Source organism: Protopterus annectens, chromosome 11.part0 (genome assembly GCF_019279795.1).
Source record: "Protopterus annectens isolate FY-2018-M chromosome 11.part0, PAN1.0, whole genome shotgun sequence".
Taxonomy (NCBI): Eukaryota; Metazoa; Chordata; order Ceratodontiformes; family Protopteridae; genus Protopterus; species Protopterus annectens.
This window is the reverse complement of record NC_056745.1, coordinates 1,464,757,183-1,464,775,904: the sequence shown is the minus strand read 5'-3', so window position 1 is coordinate 1,464,775,904 and position 18,722 is coordinate 1,464,757,183. Positions and strand designations below refer to the sequence as shown.

General features: G+C 38.4%; 1 protein-coding gene across 4 annotated transcripts in view; it reads left to right on the top strand.

Moving 5' to 3' along the window:
* Window positions 1–4,367: 4,367 nt before the first annotated feature.
* LOC122815909 (hyaluronidase-4-like) overlaps window positions 4,368–18,722 on the top strand; it is a 333,609-nt gene continuing 319,254 nt past the window's right edge. Inside the window, exons 1-2 of one of the 4 annotated variants that reach the window (XM_044088764.1) lie at window positions 4,368–4,513; window positions 5,472–5,633. The gene's annotated coding sequence lies outside the window, so the exon portion shown is untranslated. Of the gene's footprint in view, window positions 4,514–5,063; window positions 5,163–5,471; window positions 5,634–18,722 lie in introns of those variants that run through there. The other 3 variants (XM_044088762.1, XM_044088761.1, XM_044088763.1) reach the window with 3 other exon arrangements.

Sequence of the window (18,722 nt, the reverse complement as noted above, 5' to 3'; positions counted from 1 at the left end):
TGCTAGTGTTCATCATATTTAGCATGCCCCACTACAGTGCTCATCATGTTTAGCATGCCCCACTACAGTGCTCATCATGTTTAGCATGCCCCACTACAGTGCTCATCATGTTTAGCATGCCCCACTGTAGTGTTCATCATATTTAGCATGCCCCACTACAGTGTTCATCATGTTTAGCATGCCCCACTACAGTGCTCATCATGTTTAGCATGCCCCACTACAGTGCTCATCATGTTTAGCATGCCCCACTACAGTGTTCATCATATTTAGCATGCCCTGCTACAGTGCTCATCATGTTTAGCATGCCCCACTACAGTGCTCATCATGTTTAGCATGCCCCACTACAGTGTTCATCATGTTTAGCATGCCCCACTACAGTGTTCATCATGTTTAGCATGCCCCACTACAGTGTTCATCATGTTTAGCATGCCACACTACAGTGTGTATCATGTTTGGTTTGACCCGCTACAGTGCTCATCATGTCTAGCATTCCACGCTACAGTGCTCATCATGTTTTAGCATGCCTTGCTATGGTGCTCAGCATGTTTAGCATGCCCCGCTGCAGTGTACATCATGTTTTGCATGTCCCACTACAGTGCTCATCATATTTAGCATGCCCTGCTACAGTGCTCATAAGGTTTGGCTTGCCCCGCTACAGTGTTCATCATGTTTAGCATGGCCAACTACAGTGCTTATCATGTTTGGTTTGCCCCACTACAGTGTTCATCATGTTTAGCATTTTACACTACAGTGCTCATCATGTTTAGCATGCCTTGCTGCAGTGCTCATCATGTTTAGCATGCCACACTGCAGTGTTCTTCATGTTTATCATGTTCCACTACAGAGCTCATCATGTTTTGCATGTCCTGATACACTGCTCATCATGTTTAGCATGCCACGCTACAATGTTCATCAGGTTTAGCATGCTGCTATTCATTGCTGTGATTCATAGTTAAGGGCTGTAGCAATGAAAAGCAGCAGTTTGTATGAATGCTGCATAGGTTGCATGCTACATAGTTGTATACCATGTACACTGGTAGATGTGATGGGTGGGGAGTGTTTAGTACAGCAAAACTACACAGTCCTACCAGGATGAGCACCTAACCAATGTGTAACTTACCTTCCTAAGTACCTACATGGTTATTAAGTTCCTTTTTCCAGTTGTGCTGTGCTCCACTGTCATATCTAAGAGTGACTTGTAAGAAAGTATCACCCATTAGACATGAAAATGAGCTGGAGTTATTATCATAATATGTTAAAAATGGGGTCTCACTGACAGAACAAACTCACAACACAGTACTATAGTGTGGGTGATGGGGAAGATTGTTTTGTTAGCAGAGTTTCCTGTTACATGGAGAACTCCATCACTGCTAATTTATTTCAAACTGAGCAAAGGATTTTTTCCACAGTTTTGATATACTGCTAAGGTTTGTGAATGAATATGGATCCCCTCACAGTATCAGCCTTCTAAACATCTTTCTTCATTCCTTATCACCAGAAATAGAATTTGCACATTGTTTTCACTGACACCTCATAAAGAATGCCATTTTTCAGTTCTTCATGAAGCCAAATGTCAGCAATTAAGAAATGGTTACTCATGCTTGTCTCTTTTCTACATACATTTTTTTAAGCATGAATTTTTGGTCTAGCTGTGCTTTGTACCAACCAACAAACATCAAGTAACACAGTCTCAGATCTCAGCCTAATCAGACAGTTATTCTTCTATGGCCACACAACAGTATCCAGTGCAGTGACCATGCATACTCAGTTCTGGAACTAACAATATTAGTCTCCCTTCTAAGCTGTTTTAGAAATCTGTCTGATTTTATAGATTGCCATAAGATTATAGCTTCATAAGTACTTAGTAGGATGAGAGGATCTTAAGAAGCTCAGTCTTACTTTCCCATAACCCAGGGATGGACCAAGCATGAATGTGTTGGGTCATTTACATGTTTACCCTATCCATGAGGGACAGTGGGGCTAAAACCAAGGATGAATTTGCAGCTACCCATCCATTCATCCAAATTACATTTGAATAGAGTAAGAGAAGTACTTTACTTTACATGACGTGGATGTCGGTAACTAGAAGAAGTATCGTCTGTGATGCAACCTTTCCCTCCAATATGTTGCATTTTATTTTGCAAATAAGACTGAGATCCCTTGAGTGAATGTTATGACAGCACTGGAATTGTGAATGTGTACTATGTCTGACAGACATTAGTCAACATGACCAATACACCTAGAACCATATTTTTAGATTGTTGAGTGGCTAGACCTGCCACGGAGTGCAGTCTGTGATCCATGCTTTCCTATCTTCAGGATACTGCACACCACATTATATACCCAAAGTTTTTGGTCTGTACAACTCCTCCCCCTATAGGGCACAATCTCAAGTTTGTGTTGCTGCCCACATCTCTATTCTTGGGTGAGTTTGAGATGGAAACACATGTTTTTAGAAGGTGGTAGGATCCCCCACAGAGACACAGGGAGAACATGCAAATTCCAAACAGGTATTAGCCGGAAGTCAGAATCGAACATTGTAGCTTGTGCTGCAATCCTAGACTTGGAGAATGCATATGAAAAGTTCCCAAGAAAGCTGATTTGAGCAGTCCTGCTGTGGTTCTATGCCCCAGAATCATTGGTAGAATTAGTGGATGCTATACAAAAGACCCAATGACTCAAGTACGAACAGTGTTTTGTCTCACAGGGGGGTAACATGTGGGAGTGGGTGTGCATCAGGGTTCAGCTCTGCTGTTCATACTGGTGATGGATTATATTAGCAAACAGGTCTGAGAGGACAGACCAACAGGATCTGAGCAAGAACTTCAACAAAAGATAGGGGAATGGAATGCAAATCTGCAGGCACATAGGATAAAGCTGAGTACAGATAAAACAGTGGCAATGGCAGCAAATGGGGAAATCAGAAGAAGCTGAGAATTGAGATAGAAGGGAAAATAGTGGAACAGGTTAACAGCTTCACGTATCTGGGAGGGGTGGTTGAGGAGAAGAGAATTCTGAATGAGGAGGTTAAAGCTACAATCAAAGGGGCTAGCCAACTGGCACAGAGAGTCAGGGGCAGTGTATGAAAGAAGAATGCTAAAGAAGCTGAAAGGTAGGGTATACAAAACAGTGGTGCAACCACTACTAATGTATGGTACAAAAAAACTGGGCAGGAAAAGCAGAGCAGTTGAGGCAGCTAGAGGTGAAGAAGATGAAGTACCTGAGATGGGTGGTCGGATGCACACTGTGGGAAAGATGACGTAATGAGGAAATAAAAGAAGCCAAAGTAGCTCCAATTGCAGAAACGGTGAAATAGAACAGATTATTGTGTTTTGGGCACATGCAGAAAAGCAGAAGACAACCTGGTAAAGAAGATTTAGGATAGACTGGAAGAAGGCAAGACAAAATGAGGGCATCCAACAAAGAGGAGGATGGACTGTGTGAGAGAGGGCTTATGATAGTCAGGTATGCCTGTTGAAGAAGGTAGGATAATGGTGGTACTGAATAGAGAGAGATGGGACAACTGACATGACACCCTAACTCCATATAAAAAATTGGAAGAGGGGGCTGATGATGATGATGGTGATGCTTAGCAGCGATTACTAGGTCTGACAGGGTAGGGTCTATTGAAGCTGTCTGTATACACCAGGCAGTGGTCATCTCTGTATGTTAGTTATGCTGTCTCTGCATCAGCTTCTCAACTGTTTACTAACATATTCCTTATCCTGTTGCATCTCCCCTAGATTGTCTTCCTTCTTTGTCTGCACCCTTTTTTATGGTTTCAGGTCAGGTTTAGGCTTTACCTTGCTGCACATTAGGTTTTAAGCAGTGTCCTTTTGTGGTTTACTTCATTTGCAGAAATGCGGTATAGACTTACAACAGTTTGCAAGTTGTTTTGTTGGTAGTTGCAATCATACCCCTTATGTTCAAATATTCATGGGGCACCTGTAATTCACATAAGAATATCATTTTACAATCACCAAGCATCATCACATAGCTCATATGGTCACACATGCTCATATAGACAAGAGTGTTATAAGAAACCTAACTTCTCTTATACTGTTTTAAGTTACATTTTTGAAGCCATCTATTCAGTGCATTTTTCTATCCAACAGTTTTAGAGTCAGTATTTCTTATCTGGGGTGAAATGAATTAAACAAACTTTGACAACTAACAGCACCTGTTTATTTTCATTTTATTTTGAGGCTTGTTTTTATAGCATTGCTTTTATTTACAAGTCATTTAGCGGTCACTTAAAGAAAGTCAGTGTCTTTATTGTTTCACGTCCAGAAGAGAGAAGCTTACATTACTTCAAGAAGGCATAACAGAAGGAAAAAAGTTCAGGGACAAAACAAGAAGCACTTACCATGTGGGTTTGACTTCTTATATTTAGAGACTTAGTTCACACTGACTCATCCTTTGATGACATGTTTTCCTTAACTTGCACTGAGAAAGCAAACATGTTATTATGTATCAGGTATCGAAGCTCAAAGAAAAAAGATGCAACATAAAAGTAAGACGTTTTACTTTTGATGCTTTATCTGTTTGAAAATCTTACTTTCTATAATTCTTAATGATATTTTGAGTAGTTGTTTTTTGTGAGCTTTAAGCTGCAGAATATGGCAGTTTATCATGCCATATAAAATCACATAGAACGGATATTGTGTGCTAAAATATAGTGCAGTCTACATGCAGAGAATGCACGTATATGTTTGTATGATGTTTGTAATGTTGTAACTAACATGGTATTATTTTCTGTAATAAATTCTGGTTAAAACAACTAGTACTTAGGAAAGTTTCTGAAAATAATATTAATGTCACTACTACTTACAGTAATTATTATTAAAGTCAGCACAAAGCAATCATTAAATAATGAACTTTAATACTAAAATAGTCTCTAGGGTTCCTGATAACACACAAACACTTTGAAAGTAAATTATTGCGCTTTTATCTTTTATGGAATTTGAAACTTTCACTGCCTTTTAATAGGTTAGGGTTTCAAAGGACAAACTGTGGATGCCACAGCCTGTATAAGCCAGTTGAGTGGAAACTGGTTAAGGGGCATTTCCAAATATTTAGCCCAAATTATCACTGTTCATTGTGCTGTACATATATTGACAATGACAGATGAACTGGTTTCATAAACTTTGGTTTGTTATGAAGTAAGTACATTTAAAAGAACTATTGTCCTCCTGAATTATACCAAACCACTGAAAGGGCTGAATGGGAGAAACACGACATGATGAATTATTGTGGTTGTTTTTATAAAAAGACTAGCACTTTAAGATGAAGTTCATTGACTGCGTTCGCTATGCTTGTAAAATGAGTTTACAACCCTACTCCAGCATATTTCAGTTATTGCCTGTTCTGAACTGTGTTTTCCTTCTGGAGTAGTGTGCATTTTAGTTTATGCAGCAATATGCAACAGAAGTAACCACAAATAAATTTGTTTGGTAATGCTTTACTTTCAGCAGCTTCTTTTTCTCATCACCACAAGAATGGAACATACCATATGACTACAAAGGAATTACATAAAAAAGGCAGCAAGGTAATTCCTTAATGTCCAGAACCGAGAAGCAGTCATACTAACTGAAGGAGTGCAGGCAAAGAGATTACTTTCACAGAGTCATAGGGTAAGTAAACTTATATGTATGGTACGCCTATGAACAGAATGTTAAAAACAACTAAAACTTTTGCTTGCTATATCTTAATCAGTTTTAACTTTAAGAGAATATTAAAGCATACTGAGATTTATTAACAAAAGTAAATTGCCATCTGGAAGTCTTTACATAATTCTACAAATAAATGGTTAGCCATAAAAACAATTTACAGCAGAAATAGGAATGTAGACTTAGAAAGTGTAATGCTACGTGTAGTATTTTGTTTATATAGCTTTATCTGAACTGCATTTTATTAAGGCAATGTAATGCAAATTGTGTGGGCTTGACATGATCATGTAAAAAGCTGGTAAATAAAGTACAGTATCACTGTATGAGACATAAACAGGAAAAACAGTGGTTAATATAAAACAGAAGGTTTTGGCAGTAGGCAAAGACCATTTAGCACATATATCCTTTCCACTTTATTTGATCAACAGCTGATCCTATTAATCCAGGAATTTGGTTTTTCCATTTTACAGAATTAATGACTTAACACTTGTCTTTCACAGTATTTGATCTGGGTACTCAAAGGAATGCTGACACTTGAATCTACTACTCTGTCCTGGAATATAAAGGATTTAAATGTTTCTGTCATGTTGCCTCCTCTTTCTGTCTCCTATCCATAAGTGAAGACAAATTAAGTCCCTTTAGCTGTTGTCTTCCTTTGCTTTATACTATAAAAGATGTGTTTTTATAGCCTTGCTTTGCACTCCCTGCATGCTATCTATGCCCGTGTTCAGCTGGGCTCTGAGTTTCACTAACCATGCATGCAGATATATAATAACTTTTACTATGGCTTGTATTATCCATAGTTTTTCTTCTTACTTTATTCACTTACTTTTCACTCATCTATCATGATCATTTTAGGTGCCTTTTTCATCCTTTTGGTGCAGCTGCCTCCCACCAACCATTTCTGTATTTTCATGTACATTGGCTGTCATGCTGTTTGAATCTAAACTGCTGTGCTCAATGCTAATTCCTGCAGCATTTATTTCTATGAGAGTTTCACTGAGGTAGTGGATTCGCTAAAGACCCACTTCAACCTCAGCTGGGATTTTCCATATGAAGACACTATATTCGAGATTATAGGCATTATATAAGATTAAAATACAAGTAAGTGGTAACAGATGTTACCTTCACAGCTAAAATGTGTCTAGATGATGTGATCAATTAATGTATTAAATAACGAATAGATAGTATTATAATATTACTGAACAAAACTGATTGGTAAAATCTGTCATTTAAAACAATTTGTATCAGCAACATACCCCACAACATCCAACTGTATGTTAAAATAATTTGTAACATTTTTCACATGCTCCACAACCTGCAACTGTCTGTACTGTCTCTATATAAGACCATTACCTCACATGCATTAAGGAATGTTTTTTCTTATAGATCTTTTTATTTTCACTTGGAATGACACTAGCAATATCTAGACCCAATAGTCAGCCTTTATTACTGTAAACTTTTGAAGTAAACTGGCTTTTATTATTACCAACTATGTCTTTTTCTTTTCTTTGTTTAGTCATCATTTTGCCTAGGTTTTCATTGAGAGTCATACAAGAGTGTTGTCAAATGCTCCATTTCTTTTTTTTTTCATACATTTGTTTACCAGGTAAGCCCACTGGACAGAAGTATCCCTTTCTAGTGGGGACTATGTTAAATATTCGAACATCCAAAATGTTGAATGTTACATGGTTGAAACCAAATGTTCAACATTTGGATGTTCAAATATCAAATAAAAAAAAAGAAAAAAAAAGAAAAACACACCTTAACAGTGTGAGCAGGGGGGCAAGCCCCCCTGCACCCCCCACACCCCCCTACTTAAATATACCAACTCCGAGACTGCATTTCAGCGCAGAAAAGGGAAATTCTCCCATTCTGCACTGCATGGTGCCATTGAAAATCAATCTTCGAACATTTGAAATTTCGAACATTTGGTCTCAACCATGTAACATCCGAAATTTTAAGCATTCAAAGAATTGACATAGATCCTTTCTAGTGGTGACCCAGGAGCACTGTTGTGACTTGTTCACTGTCACACAGTGGGCAAAAGGAAGGAGCTCATTAGCAGCTTGGAGTTTTAATGCTTTGCACTTGCTAACGGTTGTAGTATGGTGTCAGATTTGGTTCAAGGAGAACGGTTGTAGTATGGTGTCAGATTTGGTTCAAGGAGAATGGTTGTAGTATGGTGTCAGATTTGGTTCAAGGAGAACGGTTGTAGTATGGTGTCAGATTTGGTTCAAGGAGAACGGTTGTAGTATGGTGTCAGATTTGGTTCAAGGAGAACGGTTGTAGTATGGTGTCAGATTTGGTTCAAGGAGAACGGTTGTAGTATGGTGTCAGATTTGCTTCAAGGAGAACGGTTGTAGTATGGTGTCAGATTTGGTTCAAGGAGAACGGTTGTAGTATGGTGTCAGATTTGGTTCAAGGAGAACGGTTGTAGTATGGTGTCAGATTTGGTTCAAGGAGAACGGTTGTAGTATGGTGTCAGATTTGGTTCAAGGAGAACGGTTGTAATATGGTGTCAGATTTGGTTCAAGAAGAATCAAGAAAATATACCCAGCAGGACATTGGAGATTCCAAAGAATCCAGCAGAAGGTATTCCCAGACGTACAGACAGAAGTACTTGTATCGACACAATGACCATTTAATTGCCAACAGTGTAGACCATTTAGGGTGCCTTTGTTCACAGACTGTAATCTGTATGTACATACATACCTATGTACACATGTATACAAACATATGCTTGTTTCACCAAGTTATCATATAGCTTCCTGGGGAGGACTTTTCCCATTTGTTTTTGTGTGGCTTTAAAGCTTTTAAAGGGTTGTTGCCTAAACAGTGTTGCTGGAGGATTTCAGCTAATGGAAAGGCAGAAAGACTCAGGAATGACTTTGTGCTGCTTAGCATGCTGGGTAAAATTAGGCATTGCAGACTTAAAGGAAAGTAGCAGTATAATTATGAATTCCAGTCTTGTTTCATCATATTTTATATATTAGAAAATGAATCTTAATTTTTCCACTTTATGTGTGCGATCATACCTATCTACCTACACAATGTTAATTTGATTGATTTTACTTTAAAAGTTATGTGAATTCAGACGTATTTCTCTTTTTCAGTCATGAACTCCTCTCAGCAATAAAAATTTAAAAATGAAGGAAAAAACCTAATTAGGTTTAACTTGCAGTATGAATCACAAGCAAAAAGCACATAATACTATTATATTGATTGAAGGTCACCCATATGATAAAGTTCAAACCACAGACCTGTCAAGTTTGTCACAGAATATGCTGGAATTCACATATTAAAGATATAGCATAGTCCATTTGGTATATATTTATAGAGATATTTTTATTTATTTCCAAGAAGTATTTCAAAGTATCAGTATAAGAGACACAATGGAAAATGTTTTCTTGGAAAAATATAGTTAAAAAGGCCACGCAGAAAACCTACATAGGCAACAACAAAAAAAGACCCAGGCAAACCAGAGTCTCAACTGTGTAATACCTTAAACCTTTTTGAAAGGAAGCAAATAGGATATGGCCTATGGGATATATGCAAATAACCCCTCAAGTGTTTCATCTACATGGCTTCTTAATATTCATGACTTATTTTACTTTTTGAGCCTTTATGGTTACATTCTGGCCAGTAAAGCCAAACATACTTTTGATACAAAAATGTGTCCCTTGGTCAGTTAGAATCCATTTTGAAATTCCTACCCTGCAAAACATAATTTTTAGGAAATTTGCACTGACCTTAGTAGCTACTCTCTATATAGGAATAGACCCTGGGAAATGTGTGGTATAGTCCATAAATGCTCACAATATGCTACAATAATGGGTAGTGGTATAACAGGACTCCAAAGTCATGGTCTGGAACTCTTCTCTGATAGGACAGGCAGAAATATCTCCAATTGCTGTGAAACCACCTAGCCAACAATATGTAGCCAACACTCTCTCTCCCCAATTTTTGAAATACCAGAATGTCCTCCTAGCTTTGGCACAAGCTGCCCAAACGATCATGGTACAAACACCTGTCTTGTTTTGATGCCCCTTTTCTGACTCCCCAATACTGGTAAAACAAGAAAATTCAAAATATAGATTCTAAGTTGTATGGGTCAGATCATTGACCACCTTATTAACAAGGAGTATTCATTCTATATTTTCTGAGTGTAGAATCTTCTGACCTGTGCTTTTTTTAAAGTTAGGTTAGTTAATGTCTAAGTTCATCAGACCTTCTTCAGATATGTCTATGGGAAAGGTAGGTGGATGTTCTCCTTCATACGTATCTAAAGTGTCTGAGTGTAAAGTGGATGAGAAGTGATGCTTCTTCATCTAAGACAGTTACAGCACCACAGTGTTCAAACTGATCCATATTCACTGAAATGTATATTCCCCTGATCCCTGAAATGATATTTATCCTGTCTCACATATATAACTTCCTGACTTCCCACTGCCTGTCTACCAATAGAAATGTCACTTTTTTCCATAATTCTAGAAGGTGAAGAAAGTCTTCACCTAAAATCACACAATGGACTATATCAGGAACAACACCTAGAAGGCACTTGTTAACTTCCAAGGGACAGTATGCAGTTTCATTTTTGCCAAAGGTCAAGGATACTTTCTTTGCGTGCACACATATACTAGTTCTTCTTTTTGGGAATGTACCAATTCTTCACTCACCAGTGCCAAGATGTTTCCTGAATCTAAGAATGCATGTACAAGTGTTCTCCCCACCCTTACATTGCACTTTATCAATTTAATTGTATAACTCAGAAATACAACTTGTTCTGTCTGCAAATATAGTCATTCCTATAAATGAAAAACAATACTACAAATATTACACTGCATAGATTCACTGTCTAAATGACAGTTTTCAGACAATCCTGTATTTTTTTGCACATGAAATGTTTTACTTGTTCCCTTTTATATTAATTTCCAACCTTTATCTGATCTTCTTTTTTGCTGCCTCAAGGAGATATTGAACCCCCAGCTGTTACCTCAGCTGCAGCCTTAGCCTTACAATACTTCTTGGTGAAGAAGTCAGCTCCTGTGCAGGACTAGCTGTCCAGTCAGTGGCTATGTGATTACTGTACATCTTTCACTAGTTCAAGCTGATGCACAGAGGTGAAGTTTCCTTATGGCACACACAGTCTTGTAATACTCAGAAAGGGATATCTACAACTTATCAAGGATGGTCATCTCTGCTACCTTTATGGTGCTGCTGACCTCCAGTTGAAACCTCTTATATACTAAATGAATAAGGTCAAAAATCTGTACATGACACGTCTTCTCTAAATTGTAGACCCATGCATAGAAAAATTGTTCACTTGTGGCAGATGAAACGGTGCTATGAGGAAGTACTTCCACCTGTAATTTGTCATAGTTATTAGCATTGTTGAATTCTAACTCATAATAAACCTTCTATTGTCTCCAGTTAGAGAAAAGAGTGACAAGCCTAGCCCATTAAGTTTTAGGTCAGTCCGTACCTCTCAAAAGTCCAGACTTTCACAGAATATCCAGATTTTTGACTCAGATTTTTGGTCTGTTCCTCATGAAGTCTGTGGTTTTCTGTTAAATCATAGAGGACTGCAGTCATTAAATAATAGCAGACATTTCAGTATCAGACTTCATATCCTTCAGAAAATGCATGCTAACACAAATCCTGTTATTCTAGTAACGTTTATAAGAAAAATATTTAAAATTTGCTGCTCTTTGTGGGCCTTTGACCCCCATTATTTTAGGCTTTGTCCAGATGTTTTGCTTTAAGAAATTGAGAGGTACGGTCCAGCCCTCAAACTCAGCAATTCATTTAAATGTTAAGAGAAATGCTTCTGTATCATAATTTGCATTTACCTTCTGTAGGAAGGAATTGGCCTTACTATGATATATTCCTGTTGGTGCGTGCACCCAGACTGGATTAGAAGCTCCTGCAGGTAGACACTGGGGTTCCATCAGAGATTTATACTTTTCCTTCAGGCCTAATGCCCTGTGCATACCTTAAGAACTATTCAGTTGAAGTGCTTTCATATTTTGAATTATTCTTAAAGAAAGGTTTGATTTATTTCCTGTATATGCTGTTATAAAGTTCATTGCTGCCATTTGGTTTCCTGAAAATACATAAATAGAGCTTCAGTAGCTCTCTCTATCTTCCAGTATGAAGTGGCAGCTGTACCCAAGTAATGAATAACTCCCTGAGTGACGTAGGGACTTGCTTGTGTGGGCATAAGATATAAAATGATTCTTGAGTTGTATCCAAAATTTAAAAAAAAATTACTTTCTTCCTGTATGGCAGTGGATACAAACTATAACTAAACAAAACTGTAAGCTATTTGGAGTTTCGACTTCAGGGAACTCTTTTCACATTGTCTTTTCTTAAAATGGGTTATAGGGTAATAAGGTACCTGAATAATTTTGGAAAACAGAATTTCTGTTCTTTGCCACTTTTTACTGGCTTCAAAGAGAGTTTTCAACTTCTAGGTGCTTATTTTAGAGGTTGAAACGGATAGTATACACATTCAGTAGTTATTGACTTGTATTCTTAGTAGCATATGGGATGCGCTTGTGGGTTATTTTACCACATCAGGTAGATGGATTGCTGCCACTTCAATGCATCATAAGCGGGTGCTGAACTCCTAAGTGTGTCATCCTCTGGAGAAGAGATTAAACCAAGGTCCCATCTACTGGAGTTGGTGATAGCTCAAGTAGATGTAAAAGAACCCATGGCATCTACTGGACAGATTAGGGGAAGATCCCTGATGCCCTGGTGTGTATTAGGGTCACTAATATTTCATATACATAATTCAGTCAGTTTCATATTTGATTGGTTCCCCAGGAACTAGTACTCTTGAGTTCTAGGCTAAAATTTAACAGCTCTCAGTCGTAAGGAAAATCTATTACACAAAATATTCTCCTTCCTTTCCACATAAGGAAATGACCCTCTCTTCTTCCCAAGTGGAAGATTTTTAAATCTCCCCCCTTCCTACAGCTATCTTAGCTTCCTCTAATTCTATCTGTGCTCTGTCTCAACCTTTGTTGGAAGTGATCTTTTATGTTCCAGCAGGCCCTTAGGGGTCTCAGGCCACATCAAATCAACCCAGGACGTCAGCTATACTCCATATGTTTCTTTTCTGTCTCTCTCTTTTCATATCTGTAAATATCTATGCATTTATATTACATATCTATATATCTGTATCTAATCCATACACACATCTATAGCTAATCTATCTTTCTCTCACTTTCTCTGTCTCTCAGTGGCAAATGCCAAATGACCAGTATCAAAAAATACAGTATCGCCAACACTTTAATATGTGGAATGACCACTGTAGACCATGGGTTTGCCCATAAAGGCTTTTCAATGCAATCTGCAGTTAGTTTTACAAATACAATTTAAATAGAACATTTCTTATTTGTAAATGATCTTGTGAATAACCAGTGTTAAAAACATTCATTGTTTGTGATCTGTTACAAAATATTTCATTATTATAGTTCTACCATTTCAATTATTTTGCATCCAGGGAAAATAAAAAAGGAACAAACCATCTTTAAACTGATGCTAACCCAGCAATCATAGTATTAATATTGATCAAATATATTACAAAATATGTTTAGTGAAAAACAAACTAATAATCCAACAGTCTCTGAGAACAATTCTGCTAAACAATCCTCAGGCATGGAGACAGACTTTAACATGGGTCTCGGGGTGGGGGGGGTGTAAGATTTGCACTGCCTGCTGTTAGTGTACAGCTAGGTTAGATGAGATGAAACAGGATTGATTATCTGACATGCGATTAAGCACAGACAAATCAATCTCATAGGACCCATATAAAAAATATATACAGGCAAAAAAGCAATATATATTTGTAGGACTTCAGGAAAATGCATGGCGAGGCTATGAGATACTCAAGGAGTCAATAGCTTAGTAAGTACGTATGAACCTATGAAAGCTACTTTACATATATATCATTTAATTAAATAATTAGTTGCTTTAAATTAAGTGGACTTGTAGTGAGTTTTACTGAAATAAAATTATGCTTTTTTTTCCTGACTTGAAACCAGCCCATTAAGTATCACTTTATGCAAAACTTCCTTGGTTGGATCCCAGCCCCGTGGTGCAGGAGCAGGCAGCCTGACCAGCACAGTGGTGCAGAAGCAGGCTGTCTGACCAGCCCAGGGGTGCAGAAGCAGCTTGCCTGACTGCAGTGCTGATGACTTGGATCAACAAATGATCTGTGAGGCTGGAATGACAGTCATGCAGAAGGCTTCAGATGCCAAAAGTCAACTTGCTGACCTCTTGAGAGTTGGCATAGTGTTTTACTACAAAATACAACTCTCTGGTGGAGAGTGGAGAGTAACACTTGAGCCAGAAAAGTGTGTGTGTGTGTGCGTGTGTGTGTGTTTGCAGAGTAGAGGGGGAAGACAATGTGCCATTAAGGGGAGCACTTAAGGGGGTTGCTTACATTATCGTATGTTCCTCTCTTTAGGAAAGTATAAGTAATATAAAAAAAAATTCCTGCAGCTAGGAGCAAATGACATTGGTCAAGATGGCTCAAACGCTCCTCTCTCCACCTCCATAGACAGTCAAGATGCCTCAAACGCCCCTCTCTCCCCCTCCATAGACAGTCAAGATGCCTCAAACACCCCTCTCTCCCCCCCTCCATAGACAGTTGAATACTCTCCTAGCTATGCTCACAGTTTGATGGTCCTTGTCCAGAGGAGTAAACTGGTTGGTGGGGTTAGGGTCAGAATTATCCTGTTAGTTGACTCCCACAGAACAATAGATACTGTTCAAACAATACTCTAACATTTATATATATAAATCTATATCTATATGTATCTATATATCAATCTCTCTCTCTCTCTCTATATATATATATATATATATATATATATATATATATATAGATATATATAGATATATATGTATTATATGTATGTATGTATATATCTATATCTATATCTATATCTATATATATATATATATATATATATATATATATATATATATATGTATTATATGTATGCATGTATATATCTATATATATATATATTTATATATATTTATATATATATATATATATATATATATATATATATATATATATATATATATATATATATATATATATATATATATATATATATATATATATATCTTTGCTAAAGGAAACTTGGATCAGATTACAAGGAGCCCAGAAAGTGTCTTCCACGAAATTACTACTTCCCCAACCACAGTGTGACATTGCTGTGTTTAGTCTAAGAGTGAAAAAACCCACAACTGCTAGATACCTTAAAGGTGGGGATTTTCTACATGATGGTGTTTAAGATGAAGTTATTTGTGCACTAGGTAATTATGTCTGGGCCATATTATTATGTATGGCTACAAGGCAAACAACAAAAGTAGTGAATGAACGTTATCACATAACGTGATAACCATAAACAAACTTTACAACAAAAGGAAGAAACTGTTATAGAAAAGAGGAAAATCCCATGATGCAAAATACTCCCTTACAAGCCTCAGTAAGAAACTGAGATCCCTCATAAAATCCTCCAAAGCTAGTTACGAAAATAAAATTGCCAAAGATTCCAAAGACAACCAAAAGGCATTCTATAACTATGTCAAGAATCTAAATGGCAATGCTCAGATCTGCTCTGAGCTAAAACATAATGGCATTAAATATACTGATCCCAAGGATATTGCCAATATCCTGGCAGATTGATTCAGTGCCAACTTCACCCCCTAAATGGCCCATCTCAATACCGGAAGATTGCCAAATTCCGGTAATAATGGCCACACAGGTAAAAAATGCACTCTCCAAAGCTAAGAATACAGCATCCATGGGACCAGATGACATCCCGGGCTGTGTACTACACGAACTACAATATGAACTGGCACCTCACCTAAGTGTCATGTTTAATCATAGCCTCACCTCAGGTTTCGTGCCCACTGAGTGGCACACAGCTACAGTTATCCCACTCCACAAGGGGGGATCCACCTTGGATCCCGGAAACTACCGTCCCATCAGTCTGACAAGCCTTATCTGCAAGGCCATGGAGTGTATTATCATGGAACTTATAAACAAAGACATTGGCAACCTTCAAACACTGGACCCCACCCAGTTTGGGTTCGTGAAGGGCCGATCTTGTCTCCTGAACCTGATTGACTTCTTCGAATCAGTCTCCAGAGCCATGGACAAGGGTAAGGAGGTCCACACAGCCTATCTAGACCTTGCCAAGGCCTTTGACACCATCCCCCACTCTGGAATCATAGATAAACTTACTAAACTGGGCATTAATCCCTACGTCACCCAATGGGTTGCTAACTGGCTTACTGAAAGAACCCACACTGTAAAAGTAGCCGACTCCAAATCCAGCTCCAGACAAGTGACAAGTGGAGTACCTCAGGGTTCAGTCCTGGGACTGCTCTTGTTTGGCATCTACTTCTCTGATGTACAGGCCAACACTAAGGGACTCTGGCTAACAAAGTTCGCAGATGACTGCAAACTGGGAGCCATTACTGAATCCCCAAATGATGTGGCTACTCTACAAAAGGGCCTTACAGAAACAGATGCTTGGTGCCACAGCCATAGGCTCAAGCTCAATGCCAAGAAATGTATAGTTATCCCCATTGGGAAAAAACATGTATCCATGAATTACCATATAGGTGGCAGTACACTAAACACCAAAAGTGTGATAAGAGTCTCACCTTCAATAACCACATCGCCACAACAGTCAGGAAATCCTTCTATGTGGCACATCTCATCACTAAGGGCTTTTCATCCAGAAAAAAGGAGGTCATTGTCCCACTGTACTCTTCCCTCATTAGACCCATTATAGAATACAACGCTCCGTTTGGTATGTACCTCTCAAGACATCTGCAACAACTGGAAAGGCTGCAGAAATACCTCACTAAAAGAATCACAGGCCTAAAGCAGATGCCCTATGCTGACCACCTTAAAAATCTCCAGCTATACTCTGTCGCATATCGTCTACTCAGAGGCGATCTCTGCTTAACATACAAGGCCATGTCAAACCCAGAGCTGTTGGACATGCTACACTTAAAGAAATCCCAATCACTCAGAGCCACATGCTCCAGGGATCTAAACCTGGTCATCACCATGAACAAAACATGCTGGAGGGATAGGTTCCTGACCCAGAGACTCCCCAGACTCTGGAATAGATTGCCCATACATGTCAAGCAGAGTGCCTCTCTGGCCCTCTTCAAAAGGAACCTTGATGATTGGATGGGAGAAAGGAAATTCACCCCGGGGATCATGTCAGTTGCCTTGCTAGACAGGGGTCCAGGGAAGTAAATAGTGTGGGAAGAAATAGCCAGGGAATTGTTATGGCTAGACTTGTATAGGCCCTAGGGCTGATAGCCCAGTACCAACCTATGAACCTATGAACCTATAATACCCGAATGCATGACCAGATCAATATCAATAAACCGTGGTCCTTGGAAATACAGAATTAAACTCCTATGGCAGAAGTGTAAAATCAACTGACTTTAAGTGGGGAAAAATTGACTCTATACCATTATAGTTTTATTAAAACAAAAACTTCAGCTGTACTAAAAATAGAATAAGCAAAGGTCAAAGAGTACTAAATATACCTTGCAAACTGTCCAAATATATTGAGAATCAGACCTCATTACTAAAATCAGAGACGGTAATACATCTTTTTTCAACTACATTAGAGAAGGAAAATAGAAACGTTAGAAGTGGCATACGATGACGCAAAGGGAATGGGACAGTTTTTGACCCTAAAATATATCTAATATACTAAATGAAAGACTTAACATCAAACAGAAAGTTGCAAAAACAATGGGGTTAATCAAGTTAGTATTGCCTTGAACAACATTAAAAACAATAGTTCAACAGGACCCAGTGGCAGCTTATAGGGGTCTGTAGGGACAGGCCAGATGTGGCTTGGCTTATTAGTTTATAGGTTCGACTGGCAATAAAAAGTTAGGAAGAGGGGGGAAGGGGTGTAAAGTTTTCAGTATTTTGATAAGTAAAGAACCAAGAAGGAGATATGATCTGACCTGCACTGAAAACCACTTAGCCTTTGAAAGAGTAAGGCAGTGGTGTCCATGCCATGTCCATTCCATGGTGACAGTTATGAATCAACATATTTTATTGGAAAAGGTCGTGAGAGTAGCAGTGTTTTTGACAGAAGTCAATGCACCTGCTGGGAGATCATATTCAAGTTGGTCAAGGAGGACGCATTTTCCTATAGCAGCCCTTACTGTATGTGAGAGGAGCCAAGATATTTTGTTGGCCCAGAAAAGCATACCATTCTCTTGGCTGTCAACTCTTCTACATGCTCATAGAAGTTTACTGATTGGTCTAGGCAGATCCACAAACATCTAAAGGAGGTGATGGCTTCAGTGACCTTGATAAGGTTATTAAAGGAATGGGGGATTTGGGTAATCTTTTACTGGTGCCAAATAACATGGATTTTTTTGGCATTGCGTAGTAGTGTATTGGCGTTTAGCCAACACTACAATAGCTGAAGAAAGCTCTTTTGAATGAATTTCAATTGTATGATGTGTGGGATCAAACCTATAGATGACCATAGCATCTGCAATAGCTGTAAATTGAGCAGGTCTAGTGGTAGTTTGTTGATGAAGGCTGAAAACAGAAAAGGTGTCAAAATGCTGACCTGTGGGACTCCAGAGTGAATGAAGGATCTGTTGGAAAGACTAGGTCCTGTCTTTACCTGGAATGAATGGTTGGACTTAAAATCTTTGAGCCATGCACTGGAATCAGGGCTGACCCAATGTTTTGCAGATGGCGAAAGAGAATTGGATGACTGTCCATGTCAAAGGCACAGATTAAGTCAATGAACAGAAATCCAATAATATTTCCTTTATCTGTATTAGTTAAGACTGGATCAGTCAGGGTCCATAGAGATGTCATTGTACTCCTACCAGCCCAGAATCCATGCTGTTTAATGGAGAGCAGGAAGTGTTTTCATATGAAAGTGGTAAGCTGGTAGCATTTGATTTTTTTTTTCATGTATTTTATCAAAGGTAGGTAAGATGGGGCAGACGTGT